Below are 11,681 nucleotides of genomic sequence, written 5' to 3' on the forward strand. Positions count from 1 at the left end.
AACTCTAATCATTCCCCGAAGCCTGACCCTCACCAGTCCCCTAATCCTAACCCGTACGCTAACACTAACCCGGGCCCTCACACGTACGCTCCCCCTAAAGCGTTGTTGTACCATCGTCCGGACCCTAAACCGTCCCCGTCCCCTAACCCTAACCCTAGCCCGAGCCCTAACCCTAACCCTTCCCCGAAGCCTTCCCCTCACCCGTACCCTAATCCTAAGCCGTACGCTAACACTAACCCGTGCCCTCACACGTACGATCCCCCTAAAGCCTTGTTGTACCCTCACCCGGACCCTAAACCGTCCCCGTCCCCTAACCCTAACCCTAGCCCGAACCCTAACCCTAACCCTTCCCCGAAGCCTGACCCTCACCCGTCCCATAATCCTAACACGTACGCTAACACTAACCCGCGCCCTCACACGTACGCTCCCCCTAAAGCGTTGTCGTACACTCGCCCGGACCCTAAACCGTCCCCGTCCCCTAACACTAACCCTAGCCCGAACCCTAACCCTAACCCATCCCCGAAGCCTGACCCTCACCAGTCCCCTAATCCTAACCCGTACGCTAACACTAAGCTGCGCCCTCACACGTACGCTCCCCCTAAAGCGTTGTCGTACCCTCACCCGGACCCTTAACCTTCCCCGTCCCCTAACCCTAACCCTAGCCCGAACCCTAACCCTAACCCTTCGCCGAAGCCTGACGCTCACCCGTCCCCTAATCCTAACCCGTACGCTAACACTAACCCGCGCCCTCACACGTACGCTCCCCCTAAAGCGTTGTCGTACCCTCACCCAGACCCTAAACCGTCCCCATCACCTAACCCTAACCCTAGCCCAAACCGTAACCCTAACACTTCTCCGAAGCATGACCCTCACCCGTCCCCTAATACTAACCCGTACGCTAACACTAACCCGCGCCCTCACACGTTCGTTCCACCTAAAGCATTGTCGTACCCTCACCCGGACCCTAAACCGTCCCCGTTCCCTAACCCTAACCCTAGCCCGAACCCTAACCCTAACCCTTCCCCGAAGCCTGACCCTCACCCGTCCCCTAATCCTAACCCGGACGCTAAAACTAACCCACGCCCTCACACGTACACTCCCCCTAAAGCGTTGTCGTACCCTCACCCGGACCCTAAACCGTACCCGTCCCGTAACCCTAACCCTAGCCCGAACCCTAACCGTAACACTTCCCCGAAGCCTGAACCTCACCCGTCCCCTAATCCTAACCCATACGCTAACACTAACCCGCGCCCTCACACGTACGCACCCCTTAAAGCTTTCTCGTACCCTCACCCGGACCCTAAACCGTCCCCATCACCTAACCCAAACCCTAGCCCGAACCTTAACCCTAATGCTTCCCCGAAGCCTGACCCTCACCCATTCCCTAATCCTAACCCGTACATTAACACTAACCCGCGCCCTCACACGTACGCACCCCTTAAAGCTTTCTCGTACCCTCACCCGGATCCGAAACCGTCCCCGTCCCCTAACCCTAACCCTAGCCCGAACCCTAACAGTAACACTTCCCCGAAGCCTGACCCTCACCCATTCCCTAATCCTAACCCGTACATTAACACTACCCCGCGCCCTCACACGTACGCTGCCCCTAAAGCGTTGTCGTACACTCACCCGGACCCTAAACCGTCCCCGTCCCCTAACCCAAACCCTAGCCCGAACCCTAACCCTAACACTTCCCCGAAGTCTTCCCCTCACCCGTACCCTAATCCTAACACATACGCTAACACCAACGCGGGCCCTCACACGTACGCTCCCCCTAAAGCGTTGTCGTACCCTCACCCGGACCCTAAACCTTCCCCGTCCCCTAACCCTAACCCTAGCCCGTACCCTAACCCTAACACTTCCCCGAAGACTGACCCTCACCCGTCCCCTAATCCTAACCCGTAAGCTAACACAAATCCGCGCCCTCACACGTACGCTCCCCTTAAAGCGTTGTCGTACCATCAACCGGCCCCTAAACCGTCCCCGTCCCCTAACCCTAACCCTATCCCGAACCTAACCCTAAGCCTTCCCCGAAGCCTGACCCTCACCCGTCCCCTAACCCTAACCCGTACGCTAACACTAACCCACACCGTCGCACGTATGCTCCAACTAAAGCATTGTCGTACCCTCACCCGGACCCTAATCCGTCCCTGTCTCCTAACCGTTACCCTAGCTGAACCCTAAACCTAACACTTCCCCGAAGCCTGACCCTCACCCGTCCCCTAATCCTAACCTGTACGCTGACACTAACACGCGCCCTCACACGTACGCTCCCCCTATAGCGTTGTAGCACCCTCGCCGGACCGTAAACCGTCCCCGTCCCGTAACACTAACCCTAGCCCGAACCCCAACCCTAATCCTTCCCCGAAGCCTGAACCTCACCCGTCCCCTAATCCTAACCCGTACGCTAACACTAACCTGTGCCCTCACACGTACGCTCCCCCTAAAGCGTTGTCGCACCCTCGCCCGGACCGTAAACCGTCCCCGTCCCGTAACACTAACCCTAGCCCGAACCCCAACCCTAAGCCGTCCCCGAAGCCTGACCCTCACCCGTCCCCTAATCCTAACCCGTACGCTAACACTAACCCGTGCCCTCACACGTACGCTCCCCCTAAAGCGTTGTCGTACCCTAACCCGGACCCTAAACCGTCCCCGTCCCCTAACCCTAACCCTAACCCTAACCCTTACCCTTCCCCGAAGCCTGCCCTCACCCGTCCCCTAATCCTAACCGTACGCTAACACTAACCCGCGCCCTCACACGTACTCTCCCCCTAAAGCGTTGTCGTACCCTCACCCGGACCCTAAACCGTCCCCGTGCCCTACCCCTAGCACTAGCCCGAACCCTAACCCTAACAGTTCCCCGAAGCCTGACCCTCACCCGTCCCCTAATCCTAACACGTAGACTAACACTAACCTGCGCCCTCACACGTATGCTCCCCCTAAAGCGTTGTCGTACCCTCACCCGGACCCCAAACCGTCCCAGTCCCCTAACCCTAACCCTAACCCGAACCCTAACCCTAACACTTCCCGAAAGCCTGACCCTCACCCGTGCCCTAATCCTAACCCGTACGCTAACACTAAGCCACGCCCTAACATGTACGCTCCCCTTAAAGCGATGTCGTGCCCTCACCCGGACCGTAAACTGTCCTGGTCCCCTAACCCTAACCCTAGCCCGAACACTAACCCTAACTCTAACCCTTCCCCGAAGCTTGACCCTCACCCGTCCCCTAATCCTAACCCGTACGCTAACACTAACCCGCGCCCTCACACGTACGCTCCCGCTAAAGCGTTGTGGTACCCTCACCCGGACCCTAAACCGTCCTCATCCCCTAACCCTAACCCTAGCCCGAACCCTAACCCTAACCCTTCCCCGAAGCCTGACCCTCACCCGTCCCCTAATCCTAACCCGTACGCTAACACTAACATGCTCCGTCACACGTACGCTCCGCCTAAAGCGTTGTCGCACCCTCGCCCGGCCCGTAAACCGTCCCCGTCCCGTGACACTAACCCTAGCCCGAACCCCAACCCTAAGCCTTCCCCGAAGCCTGACCCTCACCCGTCCCCTAATCGTAAGCCGTACGCTAACACTAACCCGTGCCCTCACACGTACGCTCCCCCTAAAGCATTGTGGTACCCTCACCCGGACCCTAAACCGTCCTCATCCCCTAACCCTAACCCTAGCACGAACCCTAACCCTAACCCTTCCCCGAAGCCTGACCCTCACCCGTCCCCTAATCCTAAACCATACGCTAACACTAACCCGCGCCCTCACACGTACGCTCCCCCTAAAGCGTTGTCGTACCCTCGCCCGGACCCTAAACCACCCCCGTTCCCTAAACCTAAACCTAGCCCGAACCCTAACCCTAACACTTTCCCGAAGCCTGACCCTCACCCGTCCGCTCATCCTAACCCGTACGCTAACACTAACCCACGCTCTCACACGTACACTCCCCCTAAAGCGTTGTCATACAGTCACCCGGACCCTAAACCGTCCCCGTCCCCTAACCCTAAATCTAGCCCAAACCCTAACCCTAACACTTCTCCGAAGCCTGACCCTCACCCGTCCCCTAATCCTAACACGTACACTAACACTAACCCGCGCCCTCACACGTACGCTCCCCCTAAAGCGTTGTCATACGCTCGCCTGGACCCTAAATCGTCCCCGTCCCCTAACACTAACCCGAGCCCGAAACCTAAACCTAACGCTTCCCCGAAGCCTGACCCTCACCCGTCCCCTAATCTTAACGCATACGCTAACACTAACCCGCGTCCTCACACGTACGCTCCCCATAAAGCATTGTCGTACCCTCACCCGGACCCGAAACCGTCACCGTCCCCGTCCCCTAACCCTAACCCTAACCCTAACCCCCACCCGGACCCTAAACTGTCCCCGTGCGGTAACCCTAACCCTAGCCCGAACACTAACAATAACCCTTCCCCGAAACCTGACCCTCACCCGTCCCCTAATCGTAACCCGTACAGTAACACTAACCCGCGCCCTCACACGTACGCTCCCCCTAAAGCGTTGTCGTACCCTCACCCGGACCCTAAACCATCCCCATCCCCTAACCCTAACCCTAGCCCGAACCCTAACACTAACCCTTCCCCGAAGCCTGACCCTCACCCGTCCCCTAATCCTAACCCGTACGCTAACACCAACCCACGCCCTCACACGTACCCTCTCCCTAAAGCGTTGTCGTACACACACCCGGATCCTAAACCGTCACCATACCGTAACCCTAACCCTAGCCCGAACCGTAACCCTAACTCTTCCCCGAAGCCTGACCCTCACCCGTCCCTTAATCCTAACACGTACGCTAACACTAACCCGCGCCCTCACACGTACACTCCCCCTAAAGCGTTGTCATACCCTCGACCGGACCCTAAACCGTCCCCATCCCCTAACCCAAACCCTAGCCCGAACCCTAACCCTAACCCTTCCCCGAAGCCTGACCCTCACCTGTCCCCTAATCCTAACCCGTACGCTAACACAAACCCACGCCCTCACACGTACGCTCCCCCTAAAGCGTTGTCGTACACTCAACACGACCCTAAACCGTCCCCGTCCCCTAACCCCAACCCTAGCCTGAACCCCAACCCTAACACTTCCCCGAAGCCTGACCCTAACCGGTCCCCTAATCCTAACACGTACGCTAACACTAACCCGCGCCCTCACACGTACACTCCCCCTAAAGCGTTGTCGTACCCTCACCCGGAAATTAAACCGTCCCCGTCCCCTAACCCTAACCCTAGCCCGTACCCTAACCCTAACTTCCCCGAAGCCTGACACTCACCCGTCCCCTAATCCTAACCCGTACGCTAACACTACAACGCGCCCTCACACGTACGCTCCCCCTAAAGCGTTGTCGCACCCTCACCCGGACCCTAAACCGTCCCCGTCCCCTAACCCTAACCCTATCCCGAACCCTAACCCTTCCCCGAAGCCTGACAATCACCCGACCCCTAATCCTAACCCGTACGCAAACACTAACCCGCGCCCTCACACGTACGCTCCCCCTAAAGCGTTGTGGTACCCTCACCCGGACCCTAAACCGTCCTCATCCCCTAACCCTAAACCTAGCCTGAACCCTAACCCTAACCCTTCCCCGAAGCCTGACCCTCACCCGTCCCCTAATCCTAACCCGTACGCTAACACTAACCTGCGCCCTCACACGTACGCTCCCCCTAAAGCGTTGTCGTATCCTCACCCGGACCCTAAACCGTCGCCGTCCCCTAACCCTAACCCTAGCCCGAACCCTAATCCTAACACTTCCCCGAAGCCTGACACTCACCGGTCCCCTAATCCTTACCCGTACGCTGACACTAACCCACGCCTTCATACGTACGCTCCCCCTAAAGCGTTGTCGTACCCTCACCCCGACCCTAAACCGTCCCCGTCCCCTAACCCTAACCCTAGCCCGAACCCTAACCCTAACTCTTCCCCGGAGCCTGACCCTCAACCGTCCCATAATCCTAACACGTACGCTAACACTAACCCGCGCCCTCACACGTACGCTCCCCTTAAAGCGTTGTCGTACTCTCACCCAGACATTAAACCGTCCCCGTACCCTTACCCTAACCGTAGTCCGAACCCTAACCCTAACCCTTCCCCGAAGCCTGACCCTCACCAATCCGCTAATCCTAACCCGTACGCTAACACTAACCCACGACCTCACACGTACGCTCCCCCTAAAGCATTGTCCTACCCTCACCCGGACACTAAACCGTCCCCGTCCCCTAACCCTTACACTAGCCCGAACCCTAACACTAACCCTTCCCCGAAGACTGACCCTCAACCGGCCCCTAATCCTAACCCGTACGCTAACACCAACCCGCGCCATCCAACACGTACGCTCCCCCTAAAGCGTTGTCGTACCCTCACCCGGATCCGAAACCGTCCCCGTCCCCTAACCCTAACACTAGCCCGAACCCTAACCGTAACACTTCCCCGAAGCCTGACACTCACCCGGCCCCTAATCCTAAACCGTACGCTAACACTAACCCGCACCCTCACACGTACGCTGCCCCTAAAGCATTGTCGTACCCTCACCCGGACCCTAAACCGTCCCCGTCCCCTAAACCAAACCCTAGCCCGAACCCTAACCCTAACCCTTCCCCGAAGTCCTCCCCTCACCCGTACCCTAGTCCTAACACATACGCTAACACCAACGCGCGCCCTCACACGTACGCTCCCCCTAAAGCGTTGTCGTACCCTCACCCGGACCCTAAACCTTCCCCGTCCCCTAACCCTAACCCTAGCCCGTACCCTAACCCTAACACTCCCCGAAGACTGACACTCACCCTTCCCCTAATCCTAACCCGTACGCTAACACTAATCCGCGCCCTCCCACGTACGCTCCCCCTAAAGTGTTGTCGTACCCTCACCCGGACCCTAAACCGTCCCCGTCCCCTAAACCTAACCCTAGCCCGAACCCTAACCCTAACCCTTCCCAGAAGCCTGACCCTCACCCGTCCCCTAATCCTATTCCGTACGCTAACAGTAACCCACGCCCTCACACGTACGCTCCCCCTAAAGCGTTGTCGTACCCTCACCCGGACCCTAAACCGTCCCCGTCCCTTAACCCTAACCCTAGCCCGAACCCTAACCCTAACCCTTCCCCGAAGCCTTCCCCTCACCCGTCCCCTAATCCTAACCCGTACGCTAACACTAACCTGCGCCCTCACACGTACGCTCCCCCTAAAGCGTTGTCGTACCCTCGCCCGGACGGTAAACCGTCCCCGTCCCGTAACACTAACCCTAGCCCGAACCCCAACCCTAAGCCGTCCCCGAAGCCTGACCCTCACCCGTCCCCTAATCCTAACCCGTACGCTAACACTAACCCGTGCCCTCACACGTACGCTCCCCCTAAAGCGTTGTCGTACCCTAACCCGGACCCTAAACCGTCCCCGTCCCCTAACCCTAACCCTAACCCTAAGCCTTCCCCGAAGAATGCCCTCACCCGTCACATAATCCTAACCCGTACGCTAACACTAACCCGCACCCTCACACGTACGCTCCCCCTAAAGCGTTGTCATACCCTCACCTGGACCCTAAACCGTCCCCGTGCCCTAACCCTCACACTAGCCCGAACCCTAACCCTAACACTTCCCCGAAGCCTGACCCTCACCCGTCCCCTAATCCTAACACGTACGCTCACACTAACCTGCGCCCTCAAACGTATGCTCCCCCTAAAGCGTTGTCGTACCCTCACCCGGACCCTAAACCGTCCCCGTCCCCTAACCCTAACCCTAGCCCGAACCCTAACCCTAACACTTCCACAAAGCCTGACCCTCACCCGTGCCCTAATCCTAACCCGTACGCTAACACTAAGCCACGCCCTAACACGTACGCTCCCCCTAAAGCGATGTCGTACCCTCACCCGGACCCTAAACCGTCCCGGTCCCCTAACCCTAACCCTAGCCCGAACACTAACCCTAACTCTAACACTTCCCCGAAGCTTGACCCTCACCCGTCCCCTAATCCTAACCCGTACGCTAACACTAACCCGCGCCCTCACACGTACGCTCTCCCTAAAGCGTTGTGGTACCCTCACCCGGACCCTAAACCGTCCTCATCCCCTAACCCTAACCCTAGCCCGAACCCTAACCCTAACCCTTCCCCGAAGCCTGACCCTCACCCATCCCCTAATCCTAACCCGTACGCTAACACTAACATGCGCCCTCACACGTACGCTCCCCCTAAAGCGTTGTCGCACCCTCGCCCGGACCGTAAACCGTCCCCGTCCCGTAACACTAACTCTAGCCCGAACCCCAACCCTAAGCCTTCCCCGAAGCCTGACCCTCACCCGTCCCCTAATCGTAACCCGTACGCTAACACTAACCCGTGCCCTCACACGTACGCTCCCCTTAAAGCGTTGTCGCACCCTCGCCCGGACCCTAAACCGTCCCCGTGCCCTAACCCTAACACTAGCCCGAACCCTAACCCTAACACTTCCCCAAAGCCTGACCCTCACTCGTCCCCTAATCCTAACACGTACGTTAACACTAACCTGTGCCTTCAAACGTATGCTCCCCCTAAAGCGTTGTCGTACCCTCACCCGGACCGTAAACCGTCCCCGTCCCCTAACCCTAACCCTAGCCCGAACCCTAACCCTAACACTTCCCCAAAGCCTGACCCTCACCCGTGCCCTAATCCTAACCCGTACGCTAACACTAAGCCACGCCCTCACACGTACGCTCCCCCTAAAGCGTTGTTGTACCCTCACCCAGACCCTAAACCGTCCCCGTCCTGTAACCTTAACCCTAGCCCGAACACTAACCCTAACCCTTCCCCGAAACCTGACCCTCACCCGTCCCTTAATCCTAACCCGTACAGTAACACTAACCCGCGCCCTCACACGTACGCTCCCCCTAAAGCGTTGTCGTACCCTCACCCGGATCCTAAACCGTCCCCGTCTCGTAACCCTAACCCTAGCCCGAACCCTAACCCTAACCCTAACCCATCCCCGAAGCCTGACCCTCACCCGTCCCATAATCCTAACCCGTACGCTAACAGTAACCCACGCCCTCACACGTACGCTTCCCCTAAAGCGTTGTCGTACCCTCACCCGGACCCTAAACCGTCCCCGTCCCCTAAACCTAACCCTAGCCCGAACCCTAACCCTAACCCTTCCCCGAAGCCTGACCCTCACCCGTCCCCTAATCCTAACCCGTATGCTAACACTAACCCACGCCCTCACACGTACGCTCCCCCGAAAGCGTTGCCGTACCTTCACCCGGACCCTAAACGGTCCCCGTCCCCTAACCCTAACCCTAGCCCGAACCCTGACACTAACCCTTCCCCGAAGCCTTCCCCTCACCCGTCCCCTAATCCTAACCCGTACGCTAACACTAACCTGCGCCCTCACACGTATGCTCCCCCTAAAGCGTTGTCGTACCCTCACCCGGACCCTAAACCGTCCCCGTCCCCTAACCCTAACCCTAGCCCGAACCCTAACCCTAACACTTCCCCGAAGCCTGACCCTCACCCGTCCGCTAATCCTAACCCGGACGCTAAAACTAACCCGCGCCCACACACGTACGCTCCCCGTAAAGTGCTGTCGTACCCTCACCTGGAACCTAAACCGTCCCCGTAACCTAACCCTAACCCTAGCCCGAACCCTAACACTAACATTTCCCCGAAGCCTGACCCTCACCCGTCCCCTAATCCTAACCCGTACGTTAAAACTAACACGCGCCCTCACACGTACACTCCCCCTAAAGCGTTGTCATACACTCACCCGGACACTAAACCGTCCCCGTCCCCTAAACCTAACTTTAGCCCGAACCCTAACCCTAACACTTCCCCCAAGCCTGACCCTCACCCGTCCCCTAATCCTAACAAGTACACTAACACTAACCCGCGCCCTCACACGTACGCTCCCCCTAAAGCGTTGTCATACCCTCGCCCAGACCCTAAATCGTCCCCGTCCCCGTCCCCTAACCCTAGCCCAAACCCTAACCCTAACACTTCCCCGAAGCCTGACCCTCACCCGTCCCCTAATCCTAACCCGTACGCTAACACTAACCCACCCTCTCACACGTACGCTCCCCCTAAAGCGTTGTCGTACCCTCACCCGGACCCTAAACCGTCCCCGTCCCCTAACCCTAACACTAGCCCGAACCCTAACCGTAATCCTTCCCCGAAGCCTGACCCTCACCCATCCCCTAATCCTAACCCGTACGCTAACACTAACCCGCGTCCTCACACGTTCGCTCCCCCTAAAGCGTTGTCGTACCCTCGCCCGGACCCTAAACCGTGCCCGTCCACTAACCCTAACACTAACCCGAACACTTCCCCGAAGCCTGACCCTCACCCGTCCCCTAATCCTAACCCGTACGCTAACACTAACCCGCCCCCTCACACGTACGCACCCCCTAAAGCGTTGTTGTACCCTCACCCAGACCCTAAACCGTCCCCGTCCTGTAACCCTAACCCTAGCCCGAACACTAACCCTAACACTTCCCCGAAACCTGACCCTCACCCGTCCCCTAATCCTAACCCGTACAGTAACACTAACCCACGCCCTCACACGTACGCTCCCCCTAAAGCGTTTTTGTACCCTCACACGGATCCTAAACCGTCCCCGTCCCCTAACCCTAACCCTAGCCCGAACCCTAACCCTAACCCTTCCCCGAAGCCTGACCCTCACCCGTCCCCTAATCCTAACCCGTACGCTAACACTAACCCACGCCCTCACACGTACGCTCCCCCTAAAGCGTTGTCATACCCTAACCCGGACCCTAAACCGTCCCCGTCCCCTAACGCTAACCCTAGCCCGAACCCTAACCCTAACCCTTCCCCGAAGCCTGACCATCAACCGTACCCTAATCCTAACCTGTACGCTAACACTAACCCGCGCCCTCACACGTACGCTCCCCCTAAAGCGTTGCTGTACCCTCACCCGGATCCTAAACCGTCCCCATGCCCTAACCCTAACCCTAGTCCGAACCCTAACCCTAACCCTTCCACGAAGCCTGACCCTAACCAGTCCGCTAATCCTAACCCGTACTCTAACACTAACCCGCGCCATGACACGTACGCTCCGCCTAAAACGTTGTCGTACCCTCGCCCGGACCCTAAACCGTCCCCGTCCCCTAACCCTAACCCTAGCCCGAACCCTAACCCTAACACTTCCCCGAAGCCTGAAACTCACCCGGCCCCTAATCCTAACCCGTACGCTAACACTAACTCGCCCTCTCACACGTACGCTCCCCCTAAAGCGTTGTCGTACCCTGACCCGAACCCTAAACCGTCCCCGTACCCTAACCCTAACACTAGCACGAACCCTAACCCTAACCCTTCTCCGAAACCTGACCCTCACCCGTCCCCTAATCCTAACCCGTACACTAACACTAACCCGCGCCCTCACACGTACGATCCCCCTAAAGCGTTGTCGTACCCTCACCCGGACCCTAAACCGTCCCCGTCCCCTAACCCTAACCCTCGACTGAACCCTAAACCTAACCCTTCCCCGAAGCCTGACCCTCACCCGTCCCCTAATCCTAACCCGTACGCTAACACTAACACGCAACCTCACACGTACGCTAACCCTAAAGCGTTGTCGTACCCTCACCCAGACCCTAAACCGTCCCCGTCCCCTAATCCTAACCCTAGCCCGAACCCGAACCCTAACACTTCTCTGAAGACTGACCAACACCCGTTCCCTAATCCTAACCCG

Source organism: Orcinus orca, unplaced genomic scaffold (genome assembly GCF_937001465.1).
Source record: "Orcinus orca unplaced genomic scaffold, mOrcOrc1.1 scaffold_184, whole genome shotgun sequence".
Classification (NCBI taxonomy): Eukaryota; Metazoa; Chordata; class Mammalia; order Artiodactyla; family Delphinidae; genus Orcinus; species Orcinus orca.